This window comes from Lagopus leucura, unplaced genomic scaffold (assembly GCF_019238085.1).
Source record: "Lagopus leucura isolate 7727_CA_CO unplaced genomic scaffold, USGS_WTPT01 Super-Scaffold_100159, whole genome shotgun sequence".
In the NCBI taxonomy this organism is placed as follows: domain Eukaryota; kingdom Metazoa; phylum Chordata; class Aves; order Galliformes; family Phasianidae; genus Lagopus; species Lagopus leucura.
The window spans coordinates 33,952,912-33,972,622 of NW_024962335.1; positions in this window are offsets into that span (position 1 = coordinate 33,952,912).

Below are 19,711 nucleotides of genomic sequence, written 5' to 3' on the forward strand. Positions count from 1 at the left end.
GCCACTCATCTCTCTGCAAAACCATAGTGAAAATAACTGCATTCCACTGAAATGAAGCAACTCCAAACTAATCCATTTGAAGAAAATTCCATCCTTTACTCTTCTTCTTCTTTTTTTTTTTTTTTTTAAAGAAATAGCAAGCGAGTTTTAACTCTGAGTTTTCATAATGATAGAGCAGGAGCTTTCTCCACCATCCCAAATTTGAAATGCATCTGATGCAGGCCTATAGAGACAGGGGACTGTTATCAGAGAGCTGTGTAAATAATCAAGAAGTAATTGAATAGAAGTCTTCAGCCTTTTTGCTGTTTGTAACTTATTTGTGAGCCTGCCTGGATGTCTTGAATGTGTTTGTTGTTTGAAATCATTCTGACCATAATTTTTGTGAATAATCGTTTATTTGTAGCTAGCCTATGAGCATTTAGATAATCAAAATGTGAGTTGTTTGGACTAGGCAATGGGAGATTTCTGTTCCATGTTTATACAAGTGTAGCTCTGAGATTTGCACCAAGAACACTCAGAGTAAATTAACTTTCTGCAAACACAGAGATTAACATTAATCTTTCTGGGAAATGTATGTTCATCAAATGTACAATATTCATGGAAAATTTAAAAAAGAGATGAATGCAGTTAAAATAATATTTATTTGTAAAGCATTAAAAAGTATTTCCTGTGATCCTGTTTATATCTGAATGAGTGACTTAAGTTTCTAGAGTTTGCAGTCAGGAAACTTAATTAGACCTAACTTAAATTTCTCCTAAAGCTGGGCACAGCCCCTCAGTCCCATGGCTCCAGAAGGGTCACTTTCTGTGTAGCTGGTGAACATCACCTCTTTACACAAGAAGAAATGTCTGAACAGGCTGGTGAAGGCTTCACATAGGAGCCCTTGATAACTCAGTTCAGCAGAAACTACCATAGCTCCCTGGTATTAGGAAAAGTGCCTTGTCTCTTTGCCAGTTCTCAATACAAACGAAGGTAGCATTTCAGCGGGAACCTAGCGTACCAGGGAAGCTCAACATGCACAAAGAGGGCCAAGGCAAAGAGAAAGCAAATGCCTCACCCACGTGCCACAACCGCTGCCAGGGCCTGTGGAGCTGCAAACAGATCATTTGGCAGCCAAATGGGTTTTGTAACCTCCTTACCCTCCAAAAATTAGTATGTACTCGGTGCCTAGAGCGCTCTAAGTGCTGCCTTGTGGCATGTACTTGGCCAGTAGCCTCCAATCAGAGTGGCTGACAGCACTGAGTTTACACAGCAGGGATGAGCTAGGAGCAGATCATGTGTTTGGTTTTACCTACAACCCTTTGGTTACTTGTCATGGGTAGATGGCTTTGTGTTGAGAACACCTTGGAGAATGAAACACATAGACATCTTAAAGGAGAAATACTTGATACTGGGTACAAGCTAAGCATCTCCACCTCCTATTCAACTTTTGTTTTCAGTAGGGAATAAGGAGTATTTTGCAAACACAACAGTACAATATAACAGTTTTTTATTTTAAAAAAATTCTTCTATTTCCTTGACATGATTTTGTTTTTTACACATCATATTTTGAAAGAAAAGTACTACGTAATTTTTTTTTCTGCAAAATTCCCCAGCTCTTGAGCCGTCTGTTTCCAAGGAGCTATTCTTTGTGCTATTGTATGTGGGAAGGCATTTTCACAGTCCTAGGTTTCTCTTGGCACATCAAAACGCAATGTGAGCTGCCAGCCTTCTGTATCTGCACCATGAAAACATGACAGCTCAGTCCACAGAACCGGGGCTGCCCTGTGTCTTGGATGTCAGAAGTCACCAGAGCAATGGAGTCTGCTAAAGTTATTCTTTCTGATGTCTTATAATTTTCTCCAGCAATTATAACTTTCTCAAATCAGTTTCACTAAAAATTGTCATTGCTGTCACATTAGCTATAGGCTGCCTGGGAACTTAGTAGAATGTGGGGAATCAGTAAATGGCAGTTAAATTTAAAGCAATGTGGATGAAAGAATTGACTTGGCATCAGGAGATAAAACAAGATGTGAACTTGGACAAATCACTTCACTCCATCTCCTTTCCCAAACTTTACCACGTAGGCCATAAATATGCTGGGTTTCCTACCACATTTGAAGAAAAGAAAATTAAACTTATTTTAAAGGGGAAGGGGAGAAAAATAATCCTGTCCTTTCTTTTACCCTTCCTGCTCCCACCATCTCCATTTTGTTGGGTCCTTTCCACCTCTATCTATGCTCAGCATAGAGTTCTGGCTCTCACCCTCTTCCCTTGCAGGCATCAGAAAAATAAAAGAGAGAGTGCTGAGTAGTGGAGGTGGAGGGGAGTCATCTGAAGGAGAGAATACCTGTCCATGCAGCTTGTGACTAGTACAAGTTGAAATGAGATTTGCATTGGAACAAGGCTTTTTGTGTGTGTGTGTGTTTGTGTGTGTGTAAAATGAAAACAACATCTACAGAATAACATAAGCCAGAATTTTTGTGCTTTGGCTACTGAAAGTTTTGACCAAATTTTGCCAATTTCTACACGTTTTTTTTTTCTTTTTTCTTTTTTTTTTCCTCAATTCTCCAATTAAGGAAAAAGAATATATTAAAAAAACAGGGGTCTTTCACATACAGCTCTCTCCTTTTCCTGTTTCTTCTTCTTTTTCTTCTTCTTCTTCTTCTTCTTCTTTTTTTTTTTTTTTGGTGAAAGAATCAGTTTTCCATTCACAGTGACATAATAGAGTCTTTTTTGCTTCAGAAACCACATAGCAAAAATGTTAAAAAAGAGTCCAGAACTGGCGGATTTAATGCTTCACTCTTAGCAGTTTGTATTTTTTTTTTCATTTAACTTTACCTTTTTTAGATTTGCATTTGTTGGCAACTATTTTATATGCCCCATGTGCTCCACAGTTCTGCTCCGATGCTGTGCTGCATGGCTGAAGGGTAGCTAGCCAGAGTACAACATGTGATCACCTCATTCCACAGTGAGCTAACAGCTGATGATACAGGTCTGTGTATATAGCTACCATGTGATCTATGCTGGCTGAGGAAAAATTTTTACTATCAGCTGTTCCCAGACAGCAACCATGCATAATTTTGGCCACTACATGATGTGTGCATGAAGGATAATAGAGGGTTGGGATTGATTTATGCTTGAAAAAGTGCATGCAAGGTTGGTAGTGACACTACAGACCACAAGAATGATACTTCAGTTGTGTGCAGATTCCCCCTCTTCCTTTCTTCAAAGGAGAAGAATTTTATGCCATTTACTAACAATCTTTGTTTGCTTTTTTCTTCCCTCCCCCTGCTTTCTGTGTTCTGTTGTTGTTTTTTTTTTTTTTAAAGTGATATAAGCACTTGTAATTTTTAAAAGAATTGAAATTAAAGAGAAGGCAATAAAGGGTCGTAGTGTGGGGAAGTCTTACGAAAACGTTGAAAATGGCTGCAGAAAACACTTGGGCACAGCTTTTCTATGAGGGAGATGGAAGATGAGGGCTCTTAACTTAAAGACAGAGTTGACTTGCACCTCAGACACTGTGCTGGTACACAGCCCATCTGTCTGCATTTGCCTTGTGTAATCACATTACAAGCTCTCCTGCGCCATGTGCTGACAGCACCCAGCCTGATTCAGGTCTCTGGCTTCTACCTTAGCCTGAATAAACAGGGGTGAGACATTCGTTGAAAAATACAAAGGACATTGGTTCTGAGAAATGCAAGGGAATCTTTCTTGGTGGTAGTCTAAGGGATTTAGGCTTCCAAACATGGGTCCAGAAACCATGATATGCAGCAAGGATGGAGCAGAGGGCTCACTAGTGATGGATTTTTAATTGCTGGTGATATTTAATGGTTGTTCCATTGATCTAGATTTATCTGCCTCCAGCACAGTCCTTCTTATCCCCATGAGTAGGAAGAATTTTTGGATGGAACTGAGTAGAGTTTCACCCAGCTCTTAAGGTGTTAAGTCACCCTCATTTCCATTGAGGACAATTACACAAGTGTCATTTTTATTACAAATGGTAACACAAAAGTCCCACAACATGACTGTCACCAGGAAGGCTAAATTCCACTCACTGGGCATGGTGGAGACTTGGCCTGAGATGTACACAGAGTCTGGCAGCACCGGTAAAATGGAGATAGTTATAGAACTGTCAAAGCAGATGTCTGCCTGCTTCATTTTCATTAGTTTGGTCACAGTGGGGCTGCTCAGACCGGGCTAAGAGATTCGACTACAGTATGAAGTTTGTCTCTAACCCTTATTAAGAGTAAATTTCTTTCACAGTGGGTACATAACATTGAAGCAGATTTTGCATATGTTCTGAAAATATTCTTCATCCTTTTAACCTTAGACTTTTGTGGCATTGTCTGCAAATATATAAAAAAGAATCTCTGGGTGTCTCTGTGCTCCAGTGACTCTGAAGAAGTGTTTCAACCCTGTCTGATCCCAGCGTACTACCAGCAACTCTTGAAACATAAGATATATCTTAATATGTTGATATATATAAGATATAGAAAGATAGATTTTGATCTAAAGATCACAAACTTGTTTCTTGCCATTAATCAGAAAGAAACATGAACCTGGAACAGTGTTTGAACAAATGGACAGGACGGTCAAGACCAAGATGCTCAATAGTCCATGTGGGTCTATCTCCAGAGTTTCCCTTCAGAGTCTGTCCCAGCATGGAAATTCATCAAGTGAGCAGACAGGAAGTGCCCAGCATGGGGAGAACCTGGTTTGGTAGCTCATGTTATACTCTTTCCACTGCATGAATTTACACTGGGACAGTAAGATTTGTTAACTATCTGATGATCAAGATGAATATTCACATTAGTATCTGACAAGTGAGAATGAAGGAGAATGACAAGCTGAGGGATCTGGGCTTGTTCAGCCTGGAGAAAAGAAGGCTGCGGGATGATCTCATTGCAGCCTTTCAGTACCTAAAGGGAGCCTACAAACAGGAGGGCAGTCAACTCTTTACAAGGCTAGATAACAGCAGGACAAGGGGAAATGATTTTAAGTCGAGGAAGGGAAGATTTAGGTTGGAAGTCAAAGGGAAGTTCTTTACAGAGAGAGTGGTGAGGTGCTGGAACAGGCTGCCCAGAGAGGCTGTGGATGCCCTGTTCCTGGAGGTGTTCAAGGCCAGGTTGGATGGGCTCTGGGTAGTCTGGTCTGGTATTGAATGTGGAGGTTGGTGGCAGGGGGTTGGAGCTTAATGAGGTCCCTTCCAACCCTGTCCATTCTGTGAGTTCATCCAGGTGAGAAGCCATCACCATCCATCCCCAGAATGGCAAGTCTTTATCTAGATCAGTGTGTTTGATGGCTAGAGTTTATTTTGACTGAACTACCAGATAGAATAACTCATCTCCTTCCTCACAAGGGCAGATACAAGGATTATATCAGTGTAGTTGGATGTGGTGACAAACCAGAGGGCAAAGGAGGTGATAGTGATATAAGGCATGTTTACACAGCAAAGGAAAAGGTGTGACTGCAGCATGTGCCAGCCTGAGAAACAGGAGCAGGAAGGGACAAGCACTGGGCTTTGTGTGGTTCTGGTGGGAGTAATTAGCAGCAAATTTGTCTCTCAAAGTACTGTGTTCTGTGTGGCTGCCTGAACTAAAGGCTGCATGGCTCATCTTTGCTGTTAGGGTTATCCACATACTAGCTAGATTAAGGTACACAGAAAGGATTTTATATGTCCACAGTCACATCTCCAATACCATCAGTTTTCAACTGCAGATACAAGAAATCAAGTGCTGGAATTCTCTTCCTGAAGGCCACCTGGACCTTCTGATTGCTCACCGTGATCCCAGAAACACATTAAGCTTAGTAGAACTGACATGAAAACAGAAGGAAATTCTGTCTGTGCTTTAATTTATTGTCTTACATTGCTATTAAACGTGGTTGCATAAATCAAAATAATTAATAATTGCCCTTATTTCCTATTCCAGCTTATCCTAGCAATTTTTTCACATGTATTTTTTACTCAGATTTTTTTCTGATTAATTTCTGGAGATAGCTCCAGAATTATCTTTTCTGGGATCTTATGCTGTTTTGACATTGGAGCTGTTTTCATTAGAGGAATAAGTCTTTCTTTTGTTTTCTCAGAATCAGATTTCCCATGCTAACATTTACAGTTACAGATATGATACTTGCATTCTTTGAGTGCTCTTCAACATCTATTTATCACTGTCTGTTTCAGCTGCTGTTGAAACAATAGCAAACTGTATTGTCTGTGAATTTGGGACAGAACACTACTCACAGAAGCATGAATATACTTGCACAGCCATTAAAAATGTGAGCATCTATGGAGTTCCTTCCTTCCTTCCTTCGTTCCTTCCTTCCTTCCTTCCTTCCTTCCTTCCTGCCTGCCTGCCTGCCTGCCTGCCTGCCTGCCTTGCCTTCCTTGCCTTCCTTGCCTTCCTTCCTTTCCTCCCTACAATTTCTACACATGGTCCGTATTCTGTCTGATTACCAAAATGATTTACACCAGAATGAAGGAAAATAGAAACCACCCATTGGCTGTTTAATCATATTTGTATTTGATGTTGTGTGTCAGAACATGTAGCATTACCATCGTATTTGCTATTTGCTTACAGTACACTACTGCACTGATACCTAACCAAAACGGTCTATACAGGCACAGATTAGACCTGAAAGTTTTCTGTGCTAACAAGAAAAGGCAAAAATAAGTAATTCACCACTGAAGTGATTCTTCAAACAGGAATACATGTAATATAGTCATTTGAGTCATGCTGGCTCTGGTTCAACAGAACTGGAAGGGAACAGGATTGTTGATGTTTGGTCTCCATCTGGACTACAGATGCTTTAAAGAGGGCATCCCAAGGGACTCTGTCCTTGCAGATAGAAAAAGGGTGCCTTACTTTCTAGGCCACTGTTCAAGAAAGGTGTAAAGAAAAAGGAAGACTGCAGGAAGGTGTACAAGGAACAATTCTTTATTCTGCATTTTAAAAGAAATTTTTGGTCACCAAGGCAATTTGGAGGAAGAAAAATCCTGAAAATATGCTCTGAGAATGGCTACTACATCAAGAGCCACGAGGAGAAGAGGAGAAATGTTTGTTTCTTTATTGTAACTTGGTTTAGGCACTAAGGTGACATTTTTGGGCATGCAGAAAAGGAAGAAAAAGGAAGATTACTTGTCTTTGGAATCAGGCTCCAGCTGAGAAAAGGTTTTCCCAGGATACTGTTTTCAGAGTTGGGTACCCAAATTCCACTGGGTTGTCAATTTTTGTGGTTACAGTCTCTTTGACCTCATCTGATGTAAGTGTGAAGTTTTGGGGAATGGTGCTCCAAGTTTAGCAGAACATTGTCCATGATGAAGGGAGAGGCTGGGATAGAAAATGTCTTAACTGAAGAAATTTACCTGTACTTCTGGGAGTATATTTTTAGTGGTGTAGCAAAGAGAAAAGGGGAAAATTTCTGTCAAGCTTGAATTCTAGAGCATTCACTGTGAAAGAAGCAGTGGGCAGTGAAATAAGAATATCTGAACTCAAAAGCAAGTCAATGCATGCATGAAAAAAAATTTGGCAATTGTTTAGTGGAACAACACAGTCTTAATAGCACAGCATTAGGCAGAGGGCCAAGAGGCAAAAATATTTGTAAATAGAGTTTGCTAATTTTTTCCACTGGCAGACACAGCAAAGAGGGAGGGGTGAATTAGTGCTCTGGAGGACAGGCTTGGGAGCACGGGTCCCTCTCAGTTCGTGAACAGAACTCTGTAATCTAAGTTCCATATGCAAATAAGAAGATTGTATGCATCTATACAGGGCAGGGAGATATAAAGAACATGTGGTAAGGAAGCATTCTTCTAGTTCAGGAACAGAAATTGAAAGATCATCAGAAATACAGGAGGAACCTGCTGGATATTTCTGCCTACAGACCTGCACCTTTATAGGACCTCTTAGGGTGCTTTTTTTCTGCAGTCTCTCTGTGTTTTTGGAAAGAAAATCCCCTGAACACATCCAGCCTGTTCTGCTGTTGTTGCTGCTGTTACCTGCGTGGTGCACCTGAGCTCTGTGCTGCTGACAGAAAATTTCTGGCACTGAGGAAGTTGGTGGATTCGCTGCTTCTTTCATTGTAGAAAGATATTTAGCAGCTTTGCTTACAAAATAGCAGAGCGCCTCTCTTATACCAGATTGCAAGCTTTTCACAGGGGTGTCAATGTATTGGTGGGAATTTTGACCACTAGAGTGGTCATTTGTCTCCTTTCTGATGTTTGTGAGTCAGATACGGTGTACTTTTAAACCCACTTTTTGCTCTTTGTAACACTAAGAATAATCTTCACTGAAACACAACTGTACTGCAGAAAAGGACAGGCCATGTGGATTTTTTGAACTTCTGCAGTGAATCATAGAGCCATAGAACGGCTGGGGTTGGAAGGGACTCCAAGGATCATCAAGTTCCAACCCTCTTGCCACAGGTAGGGCCACCAATGTCCAGATCTGGTACTAGAACAGGTTGCCCAGGGCCCCATCCAACTGATCTTGAATGTTGTGAACACCTCCAGAGAAGGAACATCCACAGCATCTCTGGGCAGCCCATTCCAGCACCTCACCACTCTCTCTGTGAAGAATTTCCCCCTGACATCCTTACCTAAACCTTCCCTCCTTGAGCTTAATACCATTCCCCCTTTTCCTATCACTATCTACCCGAGTAAAATGTTGATTTCCCCTTCTTTGAGTGAAACAATTTTCACATCATGTTGTTAATGATTTTTTCTTGACCCAGAAGCATGGTAACTCACCTCTCTGATCCGCACTTTTCGGCATCTTAATTGAACTTTCTAAACTGAAGCCTTTCAAGATTGCCTTCTGAGACAGACTCTTTTGGACTGGACATGTTTTAGACAAAACTCAAACCTGAATATCTTGCATCTAAATAGTGGACAAAAGAGCCTTGCAACACATACTGTTCACATGAATAATGTAACACAAAAATAATTTTAAAAAATAAAAATAAAAATAAAAATAAAAATAAAAATAAAAATAAAAATAAAAATAAAAATAAAATAAAGAGTGACAAATGATAAAGATCCTGCTAACATTTACCTAACAGAAAGAAATGAAAAGGCACCTTAAAGATAACATACAGAGCTGTTGGTTGTTTCACACAAAAAACACCAGCATTTCACCCGTACTCTCTAAATTGCAGTCTAGCATTCTTCTTCTCTGTAAAGTTGTATGTGAGCATCTAAACTAAAAAAAATGGAAAATAAATGTTCAAGGGAGAACTTGAACACTTAGCACAAATGCAAAACCTGTGAAGCTAACATTATTAGCACACCAGGGTCAGTAACTTCCTATTTACGTAGGCATATATATTTTTTCTACAGAATGTTCTGTATAACAAAGTTAATATCTCACTTACGTAGGAGTTAAGAAAATGAGTGACTGTGTAACAGATTTTTAAGAGTTCATCCCATTTAAACACAAACGGTACTCTGCATGCTTTCTGATGTACGAAAGTGAGTTATGGTTTAGAATCATAGAATCATAGAATGGTTTGGGTTGGAAGGGACCTCAAAGATCATCTAGTTCCAGCCACAAGAAACAAGGTAGAAATGTCTGTAAAAAGCAAGCAAATATTTAATTATTATTAATTCATATTTTCAAAATGTAGGTCTGAAAATTCTTATTTTTAAATAAAACATGTGACTTCTAATTTTGAATGAGGATAGTTTCCATTTTAAAATGGACATGAAAGAATGAAAGCTATGAATTAAAAAGGCTGAAAAAATCTTCTATATGATGCAAACCGTTTCATTGCTGGCTGAATGGAGAACCGCAACGGAGTATTTCAACAACAGAAAAGATGACTCAGTCTAATCCACATCAACCTCCTTCCAAAAACAACAATTTCTAGAGTTCCCAGTGGGAATTCCTCTTTGTCATTTGCGTGTGGTGACAGAGGTCCCCACTAGCTTCAACCTTGGTTGGAGAAGGACAGATTAAGATCGTGTGACATCTGCTCCCTAATTGCAGTTGTGGTTTTCCACTTCTCACCACTCAGGATTGGTAGGCAACCTCCCCAGCCTGGCCGTGATCGAGCAATGCCTTGGGGTTGCAAAGCTTGGAGCCCAAGACCTTGGAAACCACCTATGTTCCTACAAATAGAAGCAGCAAAGGGTCGGGATGATGCATACCTTTCATTAGCACTTAATTCACTGGAAAAAAAAACAACCAAAAAACAAAAAAACCCGCCACACCAACAGTTAAAAGCTTTGGAGTTGCATTTCTTAGTTTCTTAGGACAACCTCTCCACCGAGTTATTTTGTCACAGTTTGGTGAAAGTCTGAGCACAGATTTTTACATGTTCTTTTTAACTTCTCTTTTGCATGCCTGAAGACTTCAAGACTTCATGCTTTGCTCACGTGGCTGTGGGGTCAGAGCCAAATCCCTTTTCTAGTTCAGTGATGCTGCACTGCAGCAAACTAGATAGTTGAGCATGGAACACCTTTGTACTTTCTAATTTGGGAGGGAATTTGGAGTCATGCTGGGACCATGCAGGAGAGCTGAAACCCACTTGACCTCCACCAAGCCTCTTCCATTGTTCTTTTGGCCAGTGAGTTGGTGATGTAGGATCAGTACTGAGTCATCCATTTTGGCCTGAGGGCTCTGTAGCACATGCTTGCCTGCAGACTTGGGCTGCAGTAGCCTGGAAATTGGTCCTGTGAATTTAAGAAATCGAACTTGTTTATTATGCTTTTAAAAATATTGAAGGAACAAAAGTCCCTAGGCTGACCTCTCTGCACAAGTTTTGCTGTTTGCAGTGAATACAGAAGGTTGCTTGGAGGGAGATCAAGGAGCAAGCCCCCCAGCTCATTGCTTTTGTGGCTTGTGACCGAATCCCACTAAAAACAACTTGTGATTTATTTCAGCTGCATAATAATATTACAAAGTAATAAAAGTAAAGGCATATTTAATGATGTCCTTCCATTAAATGGTATGCCCTGGCTTTCTACCAATGGCTTTACAGACCTACTGGCGCCTGAGTCAAGACTCTTTCTCTCAGTGTGGGGAAAGACATTAAAAACCATGAGACAGTCCTAAGTACCACCAGGTTATGCTGCACAATTCGTTTCCATTAGGCAAGTCATTTTTTTCCTTTCCTTGGCCACTGCAAATTTGTTATGCTAATAAACACACTTGTGTGATGGGACCCAATCTAAACAAATATTGACTTAGTAACTTTGCTGGACACATGCAGGATTAGACATCTGTGTCTCATCATAGCCAAAGGTTTCTTCTCTCACCCTCTCATCTTCACAACATATCAGTACTTTTGGGCACAGCTTTCTTCAAGTCTCAAGCATTTGTTTGTTATTTCCATTATTTATTTATTTATTTATTTATTTATTATTTTTATTAGTTGTAGTTTATTAGTTTTTGGGTTGTTTTTTTAATTAGTTTCTAAAAGTCAGGCAGCATCTGTTAGAAGAGAAAGAGAAAAGGAATTTCAAGGGTACGGAAAACTGGAGAAAAACAATATGGAGGAGTTATGGTTGTGGGATAGAAATCATTTGTTGACATCCTCCTTCCCAAAAGATTCAGAACTGTCTTACAAACTGAACAGGGGTCACTCTTCTGTAGACTACACTGCTGTGAAGTATGGGGAAACACAGAGTGGTTGTGGCTGCCCTACTATTGCAAAGTATGAGGATTGTTGGTGGATGCTGCCCCAAACACGAGTTCAGCAGGGGAAGTCTGAGCACATCAGTTGGTCAGAGTTTCAAACACCTGTTTCTGTGAAAAGTGCAATAGAACATGCTGTTGGGATCTCAGTTTTCTATCTTTGCTGAATTATTTATTAATATTATTTTTATTATTTTAGCCCCCATTTGGAGCACAGCATCCAGTCCTGGGCTCCCACCACAAAGCTGTACTGCTGCATAAATTCCAGCCTGCTGGAGGGGTGGTGGAATGGACCACAGAGCAGGGAAAGCAGCAAGAGCTTTGCAGACTGTTATCTGGGTAGGACTGGGGGTAGAGCCTCGTGGCAGGTAGCTGGTGCTGTCTCCCCTAACAGACCCAAAATGTTTACTGAATCTGGGTGCTTAATAGAAACATCATGTTCTCTGACCTGATTTCTTCTGGCAGCCTATTATTAAATTCACCCCAAATATTAGCACAATGAGAATTTAATAACATACTGCATAATTCTTACAAGATAACATAAACACTACAGTCATACATATTACGCTGTACAGAATTAACGTATTATTTTCGAAAAGGTTCCTTTGCCATTCCCCAGTAATATTGGTCTTGGTAAAAGTAAAAATGGTAACAATGAACGCATTTTAAAGCAAAATATTTGGTGCTTGCTTTATTATTGTCCATACGAGTGAGGAGAAAAACAAGGAGGAGGGGAAGAAAGAGAAAAAAGGAGGAGAAGGAGAAGGAAAGAGAAGGAGAGCACAGTGTTTTCCCCTTCCACTTCGCATTTTATTAAAAATGCAGATCTATTCAGTTCTGTGTTGAAAATACAAACAAGCTCCTGAAAGCTGCTGTGTGTGACTCAAAGGGCTTGGATGGATAGATGCAGGTCCTAACCTTTAATCTGCCTCACTTGCTCCTCCAGGATATTTTCCAAAAGCTGTTTTTCTGCACTCTAATGTCCTGCCAGTCATAATTTGTATTTCTGGACACATGAAAGAACTGTTTCCTGTCTCCAGTGAAAAAAAGGGAGGAAAAAGTATTTGAAGTCAGAACTGGGTTTTCTTTTAAAGCCTACTACGGGAAAACAAAAGCCATTTCCACCCCAGGCTCGGTTCTGTGTGACTGACTGCAGGCAGGAAGTGTTAACAAGCTCTGCTCAGGGCTACACTCCTCTTCCCATCCAAGCACCAGCTGGCACGCTCGCACTGAGAGGTGACTGGTGATCCATGACCCAGCTCACCAGCACAGCGCTATATCACAAGCCCACCTCTTGTGTGGGCCTGGAACTCCATGGACAGGAGCTAATCATTGATATGAAGGCCTTGCCTTGGCCCTGACGTGGGAGAGGGCTGAGTGGAGGGGAAGGACCTACAGGCTGCAGCGATGGGCACTTTGGGGTCCTGCTAAGCCTCCAGAACCTTTGGGAGGTGGTTGGTGCTGCTGGGAGAATGTTTGTGGCTGGGAATTTGGTGCCAGGGCTGCTTTTAGAGGTGCTGTTTTATGTGTAGCAGCTTCCCCCCCACCATTCCTCTAATCTCTATTACATATCTACAGACAAAACAGCCACTTGGCATTGCATTGCGGATGTCTGCAACTTTTGCCAGGACGTTGACCGGAGGCCAGGAACTTGGGTGGAGACAGGAGCCAGAAGGTCATCTGGGGTTGCTGTTCTTTGTTAGAGCTAAATAACATTGTGAACGTATTAAGCCCCTTTCCATGCACTGATTTTTTTATTTTTTTTTTAAATACCTTCAGTAGCTGCCGTTTCTTTTTTTTTTTTTCTTCCCTTTCTGGGCTGGACTCATGTGCAAATACACAAGGCAGAGCAGTTCACTCACTTGCATTTAGCGTGAAACCCTGTGTCTCAGGGTTATTTTTGAGAGAAATTAATGAAATACTGCCTCCAAAGGTCTCGTCTGCAAGAGCAAGACTTGGGGTTCTTTGCCACTTTCTCTCTTTCCAACACTGAAGAGGTGCTTACCTTCACAAAACTATCATGCAATCATTATTGTTTCCTAAGAAGAGAAGTTAAAAAATAAAGATGCAAGTGGTCTGAAGCAAATGCTGGTATCTGGAATTGAAGACCTGCTGCTGGATCCAGCAACACTGCTGAGCAGCAGTCCTCATGCTGCTGGAGCCAGTAGGGACTGAAAAAAACACAAGAAATACCTGCATTTTGTACAGATGATGTTATTAAATAAGTTCTGCTTGCATGTAGGTTCATCTACCTCTAAGACGACCAAGTTTAATGTATATTATTGAGCCATTAATGTGGATCCCCTTCATAAAATAGACTGCTGATGAAAGTAATCATCTATATGATGCTTTCTTCCAATGTCAAACTACAGCAAAATAATTACATGCTTACATAGAGACAGTAAATTATGTGGTTTCAAGAAAATCAAGTTTCATTCTTTTTTTTTTCTGACACTATGGCAAGAGCATTGCTGGGTGAACATGTGGAGTTCTGGGACTCACAGCAAAGCCTTCTATTCTAGCATGAGACTGACACTGCAGTGGCTGTAGACAAGTGCCTTCCTCCTTTTTTAATTCAAGTATTCTTGTGCCCATGAACATGTACTACACATTGAATTCCATTCATCTCCTACTCTCCTTCTTGGGATGTGACAGTCATGGGAGGTGTGTTGTTGCTGTTGATAGCAGGCAGCTTGTTTGGTGCAAGACCCCTCTTGAAGGAAGATCTTGGTGTCATGCCCAAAAGGCAACAGACACATTGAATTACCCAGCAGCTGCTCTGTTTCATTCCCAGAACAGGATTTCTTTGTTTTGGGCAAAAAAGTCCTAACAAGTAACATGTAAAGATATCTCCCTGTATTTGTATATAGACACATATACATAACAACAAATAATATATACATTAACATTGTATTATTTATTAAATCTGTTTTTTTTCATACATATATGCTTTTCTCTGGAGTCTCAATGGATAAGGGGTGTTGTAATACAAAGCATTATTAGCACAGCTATATCCAGACTGGTATCATTTTCCAGAGACATTATCTAATTATAGCATCCAAAAGACTGTAAGAATAAGATTTCATGATAACCATGAGTATTCCAAAGGGAGTAAGACTGTGGGAAGGTAAAACGGATGATCTTGATTTGCAGCAGGCAAGGTAAAAATTCCCCGCAGTCTCTCAGTCCTACATCTCAGCCTCTTTATGCTGCTTAACTGTTTGGTATGGCTTCTGTATTTTTTTATTTTAAAGGCAAGACAAATTGTCTAGCCACAAGTATTCAAAGTGCTTTTAATCTGAGTCAAGAAATGTGCTGTACTGCTTGGCTGTCTTTAAAGTCAAATACTACAGTAATTCTGCAAATGGTGTATTGGTCAAAGGAGGAGCTGCAGCTTAATGTATCTACCTAGCTCCAATGTGCTTGACTTACAGCTCCCAAGCCCCCTTGCCATCGGGGGCAGAGGGAGGACCTTTGAGGTGGCACGATCACTTCAGCCCTCAGCCCCATTTTGACTGCAGATGTGGCTTCGTGAGTCTTCTCTTGGGCAGCCTGGCAAAAACATGTCTGCTGCATCTACTCTTGCTAAAGCTAGCTGAAAACTCATCTCTAGCTGAGTATTTAAATAACTTTTCTATGGGTTAAGAAAAGGACAGTTTCCCTGCAGCTGGGTTACTGGGAGGGCCAGACAAGCTCTGTGTCACAAGAAGCTGGTAGGAGAAAAAGGGAGTCACTGTTCTTTTCCAGCCATTCCTAGTTCCCTGCTTCCACTGACATACCAGATTATGTGTCTTGTGGTTGCTGGCTGCATTAAGAATTCACATGTGGCTTGTAAAATCAGAAAGATTGTCCATTCCTGGATAAGAAAATGTTATTAACGTGCTTTTGGGTGTACTTTCTCTGTGAAAACAGACACACACATGCACAGAGATACACATACTGGAAAGAACAGGTGTACATGGTCTCTGATTAGTCCATGTAAACAAATACAGGATGCAGATGATTCAAAATTATAATAACTTTGATTTCTATACCACAGAGTTTTAAAGAGATTTCATTCATTACATACATTCTCACCCAGCTCTAGCTCCAAGGACATATCTGAGACAGGGATTTAAAAATATCCATAGTAAAATTTTCTGCTCAGTATAATGTTATAATTCTGAAGTGTAAAATTGCCTGGCTCATTTAAACCAGTAGCCAGTGCTGTGCATCACCTGGATCCTATGAGTTTCTCTTTTTCAGTGGGCTCACGAGAGTGTTTCTTCACTTTCTTTAAGACAGGGACCACCTAACTTTTTAGGATAAAGAACCTTACACCAATTATATCGCTGCTGCCACAGTAGTTTTATTTCCAGCAGCTAAACACCAGACACTTCCATACATTCTTATTTTCTCCATTTTTTCTCCTTACTGCTGTGGCGTGAGAATATGTAGGGCTTCTTATTTTTAATAATGCTTGTAACTGGTACGCGGATGATTGCCTGAAGTTTTACAGACCACTAGATGTCCTCAGCTAGTGTGAAAAATCACTTGTGCAGTGTGCTCCTCTCTCCTTGTGAGTTTATAAGCCATCAGCACTGCAGGATGAACTTTTTGGTACTCTTTGACCTCTTGCCAGCATAATTTCAAGGAAGAAATGTCACATTTGTACGAGTACAGGGAAAATATTTATTTAGCAGGTGTGTACGTATTGTTTTTATCTGCTGATGATAGGGGCAGCACAGCACTCTGGAATGTGTGTTGCATTTATGGAGTGGATTAATGGGCAGAGTAAAGGTTATTGTCTTATAAACACAGCTGATCACATGCATCTGCCATTTCTCAGTGCCTCCTTATAAGAGATGGGATGGGGTTGGAAAAAATAATCTGAAATAGAGGCCTCGAATGAAGCCATATTTAGATACTGAGCTGATTTCTTCAAAAGCGCTTTTCCTAAATAACTCTTACAGGTCAGTAGAAGCCATTGTAATAAAAATCTGTGTATATGCGTGCCATCTATCATAAATCACTTCATCTGTGATTGAATTCTGGGCAAACTTGTGGCAGATGTTTAACACATAATGTCACAGCAGTTCTCTGCAAAATACTTGAGCAGGACAGGAAGAATGCCATGAACCTGCAAGAAGGTTTTAGTTAGGGAGGGAAGATGCAATTACCAAAGCTGGATGTGTCTAGGACACTGGGGAAAACCCTCTCGCTTTTGAAAATTTGAGTTTAACAGCTTTAAACACCTGATAGCCATATTTATCTATTTATTTATTTGCCAAGGAAACAGATTGTTTAAACGAAAACAGGCAGCATTTCCTAAGCAAAGAAGCAAACAAACAAAAAACTTTAGAAAATAAATAAAGGAAAAAAAAAGTTTTTTCTCTTGTGACACCTTAGTGGGAAACCATGACACATTCACCACAGAAACACACTTTCTGGGCTGCAGGTCAGCTCTGTCAACATTTCGTGTTTGAAGTTGATCAATTGTAAAAAGTGGAACTCCACTGGGAGACCAACATAGGGGGTCCAGGTTAGAGCAGTGCAGAAACAAAAGAGAAACCTATCTGCAAGGATGACAATTAAATGTCTTTTGCTATTAAAACATGTATATGCCCTAGCAGTTATTGATGACCTTGCAAATATCCACATCCAACAATCAAATGGTTCAGCACACCAATTTTTTAGGTTTAACTGAAATGACAGTATTGCAACAAAACAAGCAGAGGAAAATTGCTACGTGAAAGCAAGCACCTTGTGTAACACATATCCTTTCAATCTCCAGAGGAATTTTGTTGACTTGGGCTACCCATTAAATTTGCCACACGGATTGAGCAAATAATCTCCTACAGCAGTTCACAATCTTTGGAATAAGTCAGTTCCAATTCTGCTAGGCTGCAGAGTGATGGACTAGGTGGTTTCTTAGGTTCCCTTCCGGGCCAAAATTTCTGTGACATTAAGGCACATCTCTGAAGCATATAAACAAGAATCAGAAAGATAATGGTGGATGAATGAAACGTATCAGAGTACATTCTCCAAGAAACCAATGCATTCCTCAAAGGGATACCTACCAACAGTTTGCACAGGAGCTGCTTTAAGTAGAAGGAAGCTGTACAGCACCATCCTCAAAAAAGATTGAGAGAGTGCAGAGGAATTCTTTTCTTGGCTACCCCGCCCAAATGAAACAACTTTCTCTGGTTGCTACTGACAGGAATTTGTTAAAATGATGTACACCTGAAGTTTATATTTGTATTTGTACAAAATATAAAGCTAGTGCAAGGGCTGTTCTGGGAGATGTTCTATCCCATTTTCAGCTAAGGTTGTGTTGCATGTGGGATGCATATATCTCAGTAAGAAAAAAATCTGAACTATATATTTCCCAAACGTACACACTGGTTACATCACCGTGGGAGCTACACTGTGGATATTGAGTACTATATGGCCCCAAATCACACACACAGATCATAGAAAAAATGGGAAGGAAAGCGATCAAGCAGGTACGATTTTACCTCATTAGCAGCATGCCAAAGGTTATAATGTACCATGGATTCCTGATGTGGTCTCACTTCTGCCGTGCAGCCTCTACTCAGCTGCATAAGACCTTAAAACAGTGCTGCTATCATTTCCTTAATGCTCTGATTCAATATGTTTCAGAACATACCTCCTTGCCTCTAATTATGAGAGAGCACTGCTGTGAGATTTGATAGAAAAGCATGCACCCATGCTGTCAATCCAATTCACAGTCAGCAAAGAAGCCCTGACATGCTCTGGTATGCAATTACACTTGGTACGTCCAGTATGTTGACTGTGCCACAGTGAAGCAGATCAAAGCTTCAGTGTATTTCTTTTTCAGTCAGGTGTGCTGCCTCACTTGAAGAACAGGAATGTGCTAGACATTCATTGTATAAAAACAAAAATATCATTATTACAGTGTTGCTAAATAATGGTGCATCTCCCTTTCTGTACACTCTGTTTAACAAAAACGTGCAATTTACAACATTAACAAAATAATGAAATATTCCATGTTTCAATGTTTCTCTGTTGAGCATAGTAATGAAATAAAGACCGATATGTTTTATCTACTCAGTTGATGGCTTAGGCACTAATCAGATGTTTGTTGTTATTTTTGGCTGTCACACATGAAAAAAACATAGCAGAAACCTTCTTTTAAAAAAGAAATCTTTAAAAACTCGTGCATGTAGAAAGGAGACAATGGCTTCTCATGGTTAGCTGCTTGTTGATTTAAGGTACTTAAGGGAACTAGCGCAAAACTACATAACCTCATTCTCTTCTGCTGTAAACCAAAGCACTTCCACTGCAGGTTAGTGGAGATATAATAAGCAGGGGGATTAGGCCCTGTGGTGCATGTATGAGAATTTCCCATTGAAAACACCGGCATGAAAACCTTTCCTTTGCCCTATGTGTTCTGTATGCTTATTTCCAATATTATGTCATTTCAAAGAACATGAGTAAGCACAGTCAGCAAGCAGAAGAATATTACCTTGTCTCATTGTCAGAAATTTCTTTTATATCCTAATACTAAATTCACAGTCACAGCTAATTAAGATGCAGTAAACACAAGCTGCATTTTCAGCCAGGGCCTTTACCTTTCTGTCTGAATATACTGACATTCAACTCTAAGAACAGTATCTGCCCTATTATCCAAAAAACCTGTTGCTGATAATTTAAATAACCCTTCAACAAAATTCATAGGACATTATTGGTCCTGATGACAAAGTATTTGAAGCAGGTATTTCACTTTAAATGTCCATTTAAGCAGTGGGATATTACAGAATTGATGTGAAAATGCAAAGATCCTTCCTTGTTTCTCTGGGACAGCGATGCATCAGCAGTCATCATCACCCCTAATAAAGAGAAGCACCCCTTCTCCTCTTGAAAGAAAAAGACCCCACACTACTTCACACGTCCATCACAAACTTACAGCCTTTTATGCACAACTCATGTCATCCTGATCAGAAAGCAATTCTGCAAGTAACCTTGCTACAAAACAAAAAGCTGTAGCTCAGTGTCATTGGTCTGATTTAAAAATCACAAACACATGGAGAAACTGTTGTGCAATTTTTCTGATTAAGGAAAAACACTACACTTAA